A 12,883-nucleotide genomic window follows, 5' to 3' on the forward strand; every position below is an offset into this window, starting at 1 on the left:
GGTTTTTATCAAATGATTTTGTTCTAGAACAGGAGACTTTGGAGGGACAGCCTAACATCCTTGTATCCTGGGGATGAACAAGGCCCTGGAGGGAGAAAGGGAACAGTGTGATGTGAGGTAGGAAAGCCAAATTCACAGTGTTTTGGCTTAGCCCTGGTAGTAATTCCTGTAAGAGACTGTCTTAGAAAAAAAAATTACATTGGGAACATTTTTATTTCAGTAATCAGGATTTGGGAGTCTTAGAAAGGATGAGGTAGAAAGCCCTTTTACCATATTTTAAAAAATAGCTTAAATCCACATTATGTTTCAGCAGTGAGAAAATATTCTGGAATTCAATTATGTAACTACAGGAAGTAGGATGGTTGGTTAGAAAGAGTTTTACTTTATTTTTTACTTTTCTTTTTTTCTTTATTCTTTTTTCTTTTTTGAGACGGAGTCTCGCTCTTATCGCCCAGGCTGGAGTTGGCTTGCTGCAACCTCGGCCTCCCAGGTTCAAGCAGTTCTCCTGTCTCAGCCTCCCATGTAGCTGGCGTTATAGGCACAGGCCATCATGCCTGGCTAATTTTTGCATTTTTAGTAGACACGGGGTTTCATCATCTTGGCCAGGCTGGTGTCGAACTCCTGACCTCAGGTGATCTGTCTGCCTTGGCCTCCCAAACTACTGGGATTACAGGCGTGAGCCACTGCGCCCAGCCTATTTTTTACTTTTCAGTTGATGTCATTCAAAAGTTGCCAGCCAACTTTCTTTTAGCAGCTGTGACAAGGGTCCCTCAGCTTAGAAAGAATCATTTGAGTGGCACTCCTCACTTACATTCTGTGAGAAGAGAAGAGTATACCAGGACTTTTTTTTTTTCTTTTTTTCTTTTTGGCTTAACACATGTGGCTCTTCTCTGTATGTTTGGGAAGTCCCTGCAGCAGGGAGTGGGCACAGGTGCAGAGCTGCCCGAGGAAGGAGATAGAGCAGTTGTTTGCTATTCTTAAGGTCTAATATTATAAGAGCATCCTTGAGGGACTGACGTGGACCCGACTAAGATCAGCTGATAGAAAGCATTTGAGAATTTGGTGGGGTGTGGTGGCTTGCACCTGTAATCCCAGCACTTTGGGAAGCCAAGTTGGGAGGATTGCTTGAACCCAGGAGTTTGAGACCAGCCTGGGCAACACAGCGGGACACCCATCTGTACAAAAACTTAAAAAATTAGCCAAGGCTGGTGATGCACAACTATAGTCCCAGCTACTTGGAAGACCGAGGGGGGAGGATCGCTTGAGCCTGGAAGCTCAAGGCTGCAGTTAGCTGTGATTGCGCCCACTGTGCTCCAGCCTGAGCAACAGAGCAAGACCCTGTCTCAATTAATCAATAAAATAAAAAAGCATTTTGTGAAAACGCACCTGACCCAGCAGGTTGGTGCATGGTCTACGGTATCAGGTCAAATTCATAGGCAGGGTCCTGCAGTGAAGGCCTCTCGTAAAGCCTGCAGGGATGGCCTGAGGCCCCACACCCGGGCACTGTCCTCCAGCCCTTCCTCACCAGGTGCTTCTGAGCCCTGAACTGCTGGGCACGAACTTGAAGAACCACCGATCACACGGCTTGGAAGAGCCCATCCACTTCTGATATTTTGTCACCAATCATCTCTGCCGAGAATTCCCTGGGCACTTTCACTGTGCTGAGTGGTGTGGTGGGTCCTCTGGGGAGGTGACAGCTCTGTCCTCGAGGAGCATCACTCGAGGTGGAGAACAAGGGGTTCATGGAGAGCTAAGGACAGGATTTCTCCAGCCCCCATAAGCCTTCATCCTAGTTACCATGGAAACAGTGATTGCTTAATTATTTTCTCACCATATAGTAGACTCCTGAGTGTAGGAAAGGTGTCTGCTTGTAGCCCCAAGGCCTAGGAAAGTGCGGGACACATCCGCCTTCATTCCATGTCTGTGGAACGAACAGTGGCCCATCAGCTGGCTTGAACAATGCATGGAATGATGAGACAAAAGAAAGAGAAGGAAACAGGGGCCAGCCTGACGAGGGCCTGAGTTCCAGGGAGTTTGGGATCTATCCTTCAGACCACAGAGGCTCATTGAAAGTTTCTAACCAGGGCAGTCACATGGAGCCTTCCACGTTTCTGGAAGAGGAATGTGCAGTGAGGCTGAGAGATGGGAAACAGAGCAATCTGAGACAGGGTGCCCGGTGGGCAGCTACTCCAGTAGCGAAGGTCGAGACCTGGAGCTCCTGCCCCACCCTCCCAAGGAATTGTCATGGAGCTGTGAGCTATACAGGTGGGGGTTTGTCCACTTCAGCATTTGAAAGTGTAACATACTGGAGCCGTTTATAATACAGTCAAAGACACGGGGTCGCACAGACAGATTTGGAGCAATGTTTATATACATCCACGAGTGTCTATGCACGGCCACCTGGAGTTAAGGAAAACATTGTCTGGCCATATATTCCTTCCTGGTAACTCTTTCAGGACTTCAAGGCATCATTTAGCTCCTGGAAGAGCTTATTTTCCAGACACATACTCCAGCAGCGCCCTGAGTTCATGGGCACCCTTCTCATTCTCCTGGAGTATTTTACTTGCCTGGCTCACCAGATGATGATCACAGTTATTACTAAGGTTGATGCTATAATAGCAATAGTCATAAACATGCTTCTTGGGGGCCCCCACATTGATAGCAATGGAAGCCTAAAAGAACATAGTCCCCAGGGACCTGTAATACAAGCTAATCAAGCAGTTAGAAAGGAATTTTTTAAAACTTTCCCCCCTTAATCCCACCTTTATTGTGTGGTGGAAATCACCACTTGAGAGATGAGCCTCAAGGCCATGATCTGGAGCGATTTCAAACAGGCTAAGGGGTGGCATTGTAGTCCCTGGAGCCCTGCCAAGTAATGGCTGGTGTTTCACCCTAGACCAGCCCGTCCAATAGAAATAATGAGAACCACAGATGTAACTTCAAATTTTCCAGTAGCCACATTAAAAAAACTAGAAAGAGACCGGTGGCTCACACCTGTAATCCCAGCATGTTGGGAGGCCGAGGCAGGTGGGTCATCTGAGGTCGGGAGTTCAAGACCAGCCTGGTCAACATGATGAGACCCCCATCTCTACTAAAAATACAAAAATTAGCTGGGCATGGTGTCCCATGCCTGTAATCCCAGCTACTCAGGAGGCTGAGGCAGGAGAATGGTTTGAACCCGGGAGGCAGAGGCTGCAGTGAGTGGAGATTGGGCCATTGCACTCCAGCCTGGATGGCAGAGCAAGACTCCAACTCAAAAAAAAGAAGAAAAAAAAAAAGAAAAAGAAGAAGAAAAAGAAAAAAGAAAAAACTAAAAAGAAACAGGTGAAGTAATCTTTAAAGTATATTTTATTTAAACCTATGTATTCCAAATATTATTATTTTGACATATAATTCACATACAAATTGTTAATGAGGCTGGGCAATGTGGCTCATGCCTGTAATCCCAGCACTTTGGGGGGCCGAGGTGGGTGGATCACCTGAGGTCAGCAGTTCGAGACCAGCCTGGCCAACATGGTGAAACCCCACCTCTACTAAAAATACAAAAATTAGCTGGGTGTGGTGGCACACACCTGTAATCCCAGTTACTCAGGAGGCTGAGGCAGGAGAATCGCTTGAACCTGGGAGGTAAAGGTTGCGGTGAGCTGAGATCGCACCACTGCATTCTAGCCTGGGCAATAAGAGTGCAACTCTGTCTCAAAAAAAAAAAGAAAAAATTAAAAAAATTAAAATTGCTTATGGGATATTTGAGATTCTCTTTGTTGTCACTGTTTCAGATTTTAGAAATCTGGCGTGTATCTTCCATCTCAGCGAGTAACTGCAGAATTGCACGTGTGGCTCTCAGCTGCCACAGCCGACAGCACAGGGTGAGCTGCTCTGGGAAGGTCTGGTGTGTCACTTGCCACGCACACTCGCGGGCCAGCTACCCGAGGAGGCAGTGACCACAGGACTGGAGTACTGGGAAGCAAAACAAGGGAGCAAGTCCAGTCCCCGCCACTCCTGGTGACTGCTAAGTGGGGTGAACGCCCTTCCGGTAGATGAGCGTCACAGCAGCGATGGAGGTGTTGGGACGGAGAGAGGAGAGGAAAGCGTTGAAAGTCCTGTAAGGGTTCTGAGAGTCAGAGATCCTGTAAGATGTCATTCATCTAAGTCATGCTCTTAGGACTCCGGGCAGTCAAGGAAGAGAAGCGACAAGCCCAGGCAGAACCAGGAGAGGAAGAGGAAATGAGACAGGTGAGGGGATTTGCTCCACCCGGTCTGGCCTGGTGGGGAGGGACTGACGACTGCAGGGCTTCCTCAGAGACGATCCCTTCGGCTCAACAGGCTTGCCAAGGAAGGAAGGAGCCGCCACCCGCACTGGGAGATTCATCGGAGAGATGAAAGGAATGGAATGCCACAGGACAACCCTAGGGGAGGAGCGCACGACACAAGGGGCTTCGGGGACACGAGGATGGGACGCAAACAAGCCCACTCGCCGTCAGAGTCCCAGTGCCCTCTCTCCAGGGACCAGGCCCTCGTGGGGGGCCCAGTCCACCCTCCAGCTTTCATAAACTTTGAAATAACACAATGTAAAACAGTCTAAGTTATGTCAGATGATTCTAAGTGATTAAATGTGACAAAGAGGTATGTCACCAGGGTGGCTGCCTGATTCCCCAATTCTCTGTATCACTGAAATGAATCAACGGAGAGATTCTGAGTAATGCCGGGCACGGCCACCACACTCAGGTTGCTGTTTCTTACAGAGACCTGGGATCTTTCCCAAATGTCACCGGTTCAGCCAGGGATCCTGACACAGGTAAAGTATCACATCACGCCCACCAACCACGAGATTTGCCTTCTGCAGCTTGGGGGTAATCTCCCTGGCAGAGGCGGTAAGTGTGGAAGGATGCTGTAGAATTATGCCTTTTAAAATGAAAGTAGAGTTCCAGGGTCAGGAGGCGTTGACCAGGGGGACAGAGAGACTGCGGGTCAAATGTCAGGCCATAAACTGTCAAGATGACACACGGTGCGGGCCTGGCAGGGCATGACTCATCAGGCTCTCCCATTGCCAGTGGGACAATTAGCACGTTCGGACAGCTGGGATGTTTGGAGAGCTGTCTGTTTTCAGGCCAATTTCTAAAGAAAGTTCTAGACGTTGGGGCTGGAAAGTGACCATGTGACCGACTTCTTCAGGACCTGATGAAATCTCTCGAGTCATGCAGGGCTGGGGGTCTCGCACAAGGGCTCACCAGGGACATGTTAGTGACTTCCCCCGCCCAGGCCAGATTGCTTGGAAGCCGCACATATGGTAAACGAACAGGAGGGAAATGTGTTCCTCCTGGCTCTGCCCCACTCACTTCCCTCCCACAGAGGAAACAGCCCACTCCCGGAGTTCAAAGCTTCCCAAAGGCCCGGAAGCTGAGACAATAGGTAGGGGCTTATGGGCTCTCTCTGCTCTGATTCCAAAAGCCCAAACCTGGAAGACAGGTCGCCCCTTCCAGGGGGTGGAAAATGAAGTCTGAAGCTGGCAAGGAGGAAGCAGGCTCGGGAAGCCTCGCTGCAGGGAACCTGGCTGACCCAACAATTATTTTTTTATGACCTGGCATACGTTATGTTGATGGTTTTCATTTCTGGTTATTACCTTCCATTAAAAAGCATCTTGAGTAAGATGATTATGGGGGCATCTTATTTCCACCTCGGGAATCTACTCTGAAATTTTCAGAGAACTGTTGTTTTCCCTGGACATATGATTACTATTGTTTTTGCTATGGTTGTGATTATGTAAACTGCTAGTTGATAAATAGCTCTTTTTATTAGCCATTGCTCACAATCCCATTGCTTTGAGATAAACAGATATGAGGTAGATACCCACATAGGGCACAGAGAGGTCAGGCACTCCCATAAGGGCCCTCCAAGGGCCAGGGATGCCAGAGGTGTTCCTCTCCTCCCACTCCCCAGCCATCTTACCAGGACCAGTATGGGACACAGTGAGTGAGCAAATGCAGAAATGACACGCCCAGAGCGAGGCCAGTGCTGCTCCCATGCACCAGGCAGAGCTGGTGCTGAAGTTCTGCCACGGGTCCCTGGTGCTCTTAATTTTAGGGGTCTGCCGAGTGGCGAGTCTAGTGACAGGCAGGATGGCTTGGGTTAGCTGCATCCCAAAATGAAGGGTCAGCACTGGGAACCACGAAAGTGCCTGAATCTTAACTTGCAATGAAAACCCTGTGGCTCATGGCCCCGTGGCTCTCCCACCATCGCCTCACTCAACTCAGTGTCTGAGAACAAATGCATTGTCTTTACCCCCTAGCCAAAGCTTGGAATCTATTGAATTCCATCAGTGGCATCTCTCAGTCACTCAGGAGGGAAAAAACCTCTGAATTGTTTTTAAATAAACTTAATTTAAAAATTATTTATTTATTAAATTATTTTAAAATAATTATTGAAAAAAAGGCAGAAGCTTATAAAGTAACAAGTAAAAAGGTCTTCCCCTCCCCGCTGCAACTCTCCATCTCACTCCTCAGGAGCAATCACTGTTAACAGTTTGATGTGTACCATTACAGGCTTTTTTCTATGCACTACCCAAGACGCATTTTCTTTTGTTATTATCTTTGGCCTTACTCTTGCCTTCCTTTTAATATCCAGTCATCAATTCCCATTAATTTTTCCTTTATGTTTTTCATGTCTATCCAATCTTTTTAGACCCCACCCCAAATTCTTATCACCTTACACTTAGAATATCAGTGCTGCATAGAGAAATAGCAAGGGGTTTGGAACTAGTGACTTAGGTTTAACTCTTGGTTTCTCCACTTAGGCAAATGACACCTTCTTTGTGCCTCAGTTTCTTTATCTGCTCAAAGGGGATAATAATATCTACTTTTTGAGGTTGATGAAAATAAATAAAGGATCGGTCGGCATGTAGTAGGTGCTTAAATAATGTCTGCAATTACTATTTTCTTTTAAGTGGCCTCAGGAACACCCACTTCAGTTCCCTCTGAGTTATATTGCATACCATGGTCAGATTAATCTTTCTTAAAACACTTTATTGTGATAGTCTGCTCAAAATCCTAAAAGGCGTCCTACTGTTTATAGTACAATAAGAAACAGTCTTTACCTCACTCATCAACTCCAGTTGATTAGTAGTGCCTGCCTGAGAGGTGCCGCTGGGCCTGGTGGTAGAGAAAGCAAGGTTAGATTAGCAATGTCTTTACAGGAGCACAGGTAAAGCAGCAGCAACCACAGCCTGCAGCACAAAGTCCAGCATTACTTCACCTCCTCTACCTCCCTAGAGGGTGCCTTTCTATTTGGTGTCTTTCTTTCCCTGTGGACTGCTTTCCTCCTGATCTTTCCACATACACCACAGATCCTCTGCCAGTGGAACTCTCCCTCCAGATATTGCCACAGCTGGCTCACTTTCCAGCATCCAGCGCTCAAATGCTACTACCCCCGCAGAGGCCAAGCACTCTCCATCATGTTGCTGTTTCTTTCCTTCACAGCACTTCACCTCTGTCTGAAGGGATCCTGTTTATTTACTCAGTTTCATGTTCATCGTCTGACTCTGCCACAGACAATGTCTGAGCCCCTGAAGACAGGAACTTCCTCTTGTTCAGCAGCCTGTCAGTAGAGCCCAGACCACGGGCTGACACCAGTAGGAGTTCAGAGTCTTGCTTCTTATAGTTCTCTTACATAGTAGGTGCTTCTCTGATGACTGAATCGGGACTTCCCAAGCAGACAGTGACTTGAAGCCAGGGATTGGGTTTGATTTTTCTAGGTGTCGGCCACATGTAGTCCAGACTGGCATATAGAATGTGCTCACTAAAACCTGGATTGGCTGATTACCAAGGCCTTCAGGGGGAATTTTACAAAGGCACTTGGGCATGCGAATTGCACCACGATAGGTGCTCAAAGGCTATAGGCCACGCCTGTGTCCAATCCGTCTCATAGACTACTTTGCATGCACTCCTGCTGGCGACTTCTCTCTGGACCTTCTCCTCGGTAATTTTCCTAAAATCCCATGTTCCCAAAGCCACCTGGGTATGTACTAGTTATCTGGGCCGTTTGCTCCTTGACTGCAGTATTATGGTTGTCTACCTTTTGTCTTAGCATCACGTGTCTGCCAGAATGAAAGCTCCTAAAGGGCTTAGAATGTTGAAGTCCACCCTGCAAAGGAATAACACGGCCCTCAGAGAATCCTGCAAAACAGAAGCGATCGGTGAGAAGGAGCTCAATCTTTTTTCTTTTTTGCTAATGCAGATGGATTTCCAGGGGAGAAATGATTAAAGATTATTAATTTTCTTGTGTTTGAAGATATTTTCATTAGTTTTTTGCTACTCCCATATTGTTTTCATTGAAATATTTTCTTGTTAATTTATGTCTGCGATCACGTAACATCCACACTGAGGGGCACATTATGAAAGAAAAACTATTTCATATTCGATCACCCTAAAAACTATTCATTTCTTTCATGTTTCCTTCCTTTCTGTATATATGTGTGTATATATGTATGTATATATACATATAGATATGTATACATTTGTGTATATATATTATAAATATATTTACATTTATATATTTATATATTTACATTTTCATATATGTATATACACACACACACGCAGACTTTTTTTTTCCTTTTTCCAAGATGGAGTGTCACTCTGTCACCCAGGCTGGAGTGCAGTGGCATGATCTCAGCTCACTGCAACCTCTGCTTCCCAGGTTCAAGCGATTCTCCTGCTTCAGCCCCCTGAGTAGCTGGGATTACAGGTGCACGCCACCATGTTCGGCTAATTTTTGTAATTTTAGTAGAGACAGGGTTTCACCATGTTGGCCAGGCTGGTCTTGAACTCCTGACCTCTTGATCCGCCCCCCCCCCTTGGCCTCCCTAAGTGCTGGAATTACAGGTGTGAGCCACTGTGCCCAGCCTGTATATGCATATTTTTCACGTAGTGATAATCAGGCTTGCTTAAGAAAACATTTTTCCTGCTAAGGCCAATAATAATAAATGTAAGAAAGCACCAAATATTCTTAGTTTTTATAATAATTTTTTTTTCAGATGCCTGATTTTAATGACCAGGTCTTGAGAAAAATTCAGAGGTATAAAATACCAGGGGGAAAAAAAGAATAGAAATGCCTGGTAAAGGATGCCTATACCTTTTTAGAAAGACATTTACTTGTTCTCCTTTAAGTAGGTTCCCATGGGTTGCAAGAATTAAAATGCTCCTCTTTGTCCCAATTCCCATAGAATTGGTTTTCATGGGCTTCGAATGCCCAAACTATATACAGTCAACCCTCATTATTAGAAGATTTTGTATTTGCAAATTTATCTACTCACTAAACTTTACTTATAATCCCTAAATCAACACTCATGGAGCGTTTGCAGTCATCTGCAGACAAGCACATGCGCAGAGCAGTACATTCGAGTCACCTAATATGCACGTTCCCAGCTGAGGTTGAACAAGGTGACACTTTGCCTTCTTGTCGCAGCTCTCATGCTGTAAACAAGTGACTTTCCACAGTCTATTCAAAGTCATGTTTTTTGCCTCTTTATGTATTTTATTAGTGATTTCACCAATTACAATGACCTCCGAGTGTAGTACCGAGGTGCATCTAATGTTCTTAAGTGCAAGAAGGCTGTGATGTAGCTTGTGGAGAAAATCCACGGGCTCGAGAAGTTTCCTTCAGGCATGAATGGTGCTGTTGGCTGTGAGTTCTATGTTAACAAAATCAACAATATGTATAAAATTAGGGATTTTTAAACAGAAACACACATGACACAAGGTTATATACGGATTGGTTGATGAAAATGTTGTGACCAGGGCTCTCAGGAACTTAACCGTATGTTTCCCTGGAGTGATGGTTCAGAATTTGCCAATTCAGTGTTCCGAGTGAGTTTATAGAATAACCACTGCGAATAATGAGAAGCAACGGCATAAACTTCGTGTACATAGGCATTTTTTGAGAGGGAGAGGGCTATAATATTTATCAAATTCTCAAGGGGGTACTGAAAAAGGTTCAACCATTACTTCAGAACTTCTATTATGAGACAAATAGAGCTGGTCCTCTTGAGAAACCATGGGAGTGGGCTCAGCTCAGTGACTGTCTGGATCAGCCCAGAGACAATGCAGGCTGCCATCTTGATCTGTGTTTTTCCCCAGGGACATGAGCAAAGGCACTTCTAGGCCAAGCAAAATCAATCGTGTATCATAGATTTGGATTTAGAGGGTGCTCTAAACCACCTCAGAGGAATGGCATGTTTTAGAATCCTAGGGAAATTGAGTTCTCCAATCATCACTTCAGTCAGCTAGAAAAGATAGCCTTTTGGCCGCGTCTGTAATCCCAGCACTTTGGGAGGCTGAGGCAGGTGGATCACGAGGTCAGGAGTTCGACACCAGCCTGAATATGGTGAAACTCTGTCTCTACTTAAAAATACAAAAATTAGCCAGGTGTGGTAGCACGTGCCTGTAGTCCCAGCAACTTGGGAGGCTGAGGCAGGAGAATTGCTGGAACCCGGGAGGTGGAGTTGCAGTGAGCCGAGATTGTGCCACCACACTCCAGCCTGGGCAACAGAGTGAGACTCTGTTTCAAAAAAAAAAAAAAAATTCCTTTTAATAAAGAAAAAAAATACATAAAACTTAAGAGTGTAATAACAGCTGCTGTTCATTGAATGCTTACCAGGAACCAGTATGATCATAAGGAACTCTTAGAATCACCCTGAGAGGGAGGGCATGGCAAGCCCTAATTAATAGATGAAGAAACTAAGGCTCAAAGAGGTCAAGCCACTTTTCCAGGCAACATGGCTACGGTGGGAGGTGGGGCTGAGGTTGGAGCTCGGGTCTGCATGACTTCAAAGCCTCTACTCCTAACCACTAGACAAAACTTAAGCTGCACAGGCAGGGCGATGACTGGCTCTTCGCCTTGGCTCTCCACCCAAGTCCTTTAACCACTGGGAGTATGTTCAAGGTGATTCACTTTACTAACATCTGTTCTACGTACTCTTCTCAGAAGCCCATCGGCTAAGGCGGAGAGAGCTGACTGTACACTCCAGGGTGATGAACTCTAATTCTTTGGCTCTTCTTATATCTTAGCAGGTGGCAAATTCTAGGAGTTCCTAAAAATAGGTTGTAAATTCTAGGAGCTTCTAAAAATAGTGCTGGGACTTCAGCTTTGCTAGAGAAGGGATTATTCTGACCTTTCGTCTCAGGGCCCCCCCGACCCGCATCCTGAGGGTGACAATTTCACTGCTTTGCATGACATTTGGTTTCTCTCACATGTGGCTGGTCGGATTATACTTTACAGGAAGTCGGAGAGAACCTCTAACCTCTGCCTGGGCTATTTATTGCTTTTCATTCTCTTTCTCTTCTTCTCCTCACCCTCCCTTTGACTTCTTAAGTCTTTGAGATGCTTCTTGAAACCCCCCACCAGTAGCCACATTTAGGGTGTGCTGGTGTACTGAGGAGGGAAGGGTGGTCAAGTGACAAGGGCCTGACCTGCTCACTCAGCCTGGTGTCACTCTCTGCTCTTCCCCAGTCCCAGCTCTTTGAGGGAGGTGCTGCCTTGAAGAAAGTCACTTAATAGCACCATGCCTCACTGTCCAATCTATAAAAACGAGGTGATCACACTTTCCTACCAGGCAGAGGTGTTGTGAGGACTAATTATAGCCCTCAGGGCTTTGAGAGCCGGCCAGAGATGAAAGGCTTTCTATAGCTAAGTTCCATCCTGGGCATGACTCTCCAGCTCTCAGCTTCCCTGCCAGTGACACTCTTCCAAAGTCACTCCTCAGGGGAGAGGAATGGCCTCACGTTGATGAGGTCAGATGTAAAACAGGACCAATATGCAAAACTGAGTCCCAAAGCCTTAATGTGGATTACTGAGAGCTGCACTCTCTGTGAATAGGAAGTGCAAGTTCAATGCGTAGTTGGTGGGGTCCTTGGAGGCACAGCCGGGTAAAGCTGAACAAAGGCACAACTGCCTACACCAAACCTTTCCTGTGGGTGGGAAGGGTTGCAGAAAGCTTTTTGTTCCAGCATCCATGCCTTTATGCTTATAAAGTTAGAAGGACTCAAGCAGCATGTGTAAGTGGATTTGGATGGAAGTGGAAATGGTGTTGAGGAGTTCAAATTACGGGCAGCTAAAGCAACTAAACCAGTCTCTCTGCCTGCTAAGAAAGCCTGGCTTTCTCCATCCTGAGCTGGGGGTGGCAGGGTCACACACAGACACGCACTTGCATCCTGCCCTTCCAGCAGCAAAGCTCCTCTGGTTGCCTCCTTCGTTGCACCAAGGGGACTGTCCGTGGGAACAAATGCCCGACCAGAACTCAAAATGCAGAAAAGCAGCACCAGCACTCCTGCCTTCCTAACATCTCCTAAGCAATTATTTCAGGCTTACAAGAGATCCCAAAATATTTTCTGCTTCCATTTGGCCCTCTGACTGACTGAGAGGGCTGATGCCATTAGAGAGATCCCAATGGGATTATGGTTCCCTAAATACCAGAGGTGGGGAGCATGAGCTTTGGAGCCAGGAAGACATGTTCAAATCCCAGGCCTAGCGTGCTCTAGCTGTGTGTCCTTGGACAAGCCACTTTAACCTCTCTGTGCCTTAGTTTGCTTTTCTGTAAAATTGAGCTCCTGTGTGGATATAAGGGTGAAATGAGAGACTGTATGTGATAGGGCCTGGCACACAAAGCACTCAATTCACATTAGCTCTGCTGAGAAAGGCGGAGAGGGAGGTAGGTGACAGGTGAGGATTCTAGTTTGGGGAGGCCAATTTTCTTTTCTTTTTTAAATCACTGAGCCATGTGAAGTATGCTATCGCCATGCCAGAAAACCCCAAAGAGGGTTTTGGCTGTGCTGGAGCACGCCCGGCTCGCTTTCCACTCGGACCAGTGGGTCTGGCGCCTCTGGCTGGGTCT

The 12,883-nt window shown here is 46.4% G+C and overlaps 1 long non-coding RNA gene across 1 annotated transcript; it reads left to right on the forward strand.

Moving 5' to 3' along the window:
• The first annotated feature begins 3,814 nt into the window (after positions 1 to 3,814).
• LOC117098022 lies at positions 3,815 to 4,656 on the forward strand. Its single transcript, XR_004443142.1, has 2 exons — positions 3,815 to 4,233; positions 4,324 to 4,656. It is a non-coding gene; the product is annotated as an uncharacterized LOC117098022 (long non-coding RNA).
• Positions 4,657 to 12,883: the final 8,227 nt, after the last annotated feature.

Source organism: Trachypithecus francoisi, unplaced genomic scaffold, assembly GCF_009764315.1.
Source record: "Trachypithecus francoisi isolate TF-2019V2 unplaced genomic scaffold, Tfra_2.0 Lachesis_group15, whole genome shotgun sequence".
Taxonomy (NCBI): domain Eukaryota; kingdom Metazoa; phylum Chordata; class Mammalia; order Primates; family Cercopithecidae; genus Trachypithecus; species Trachypithecus francoisi.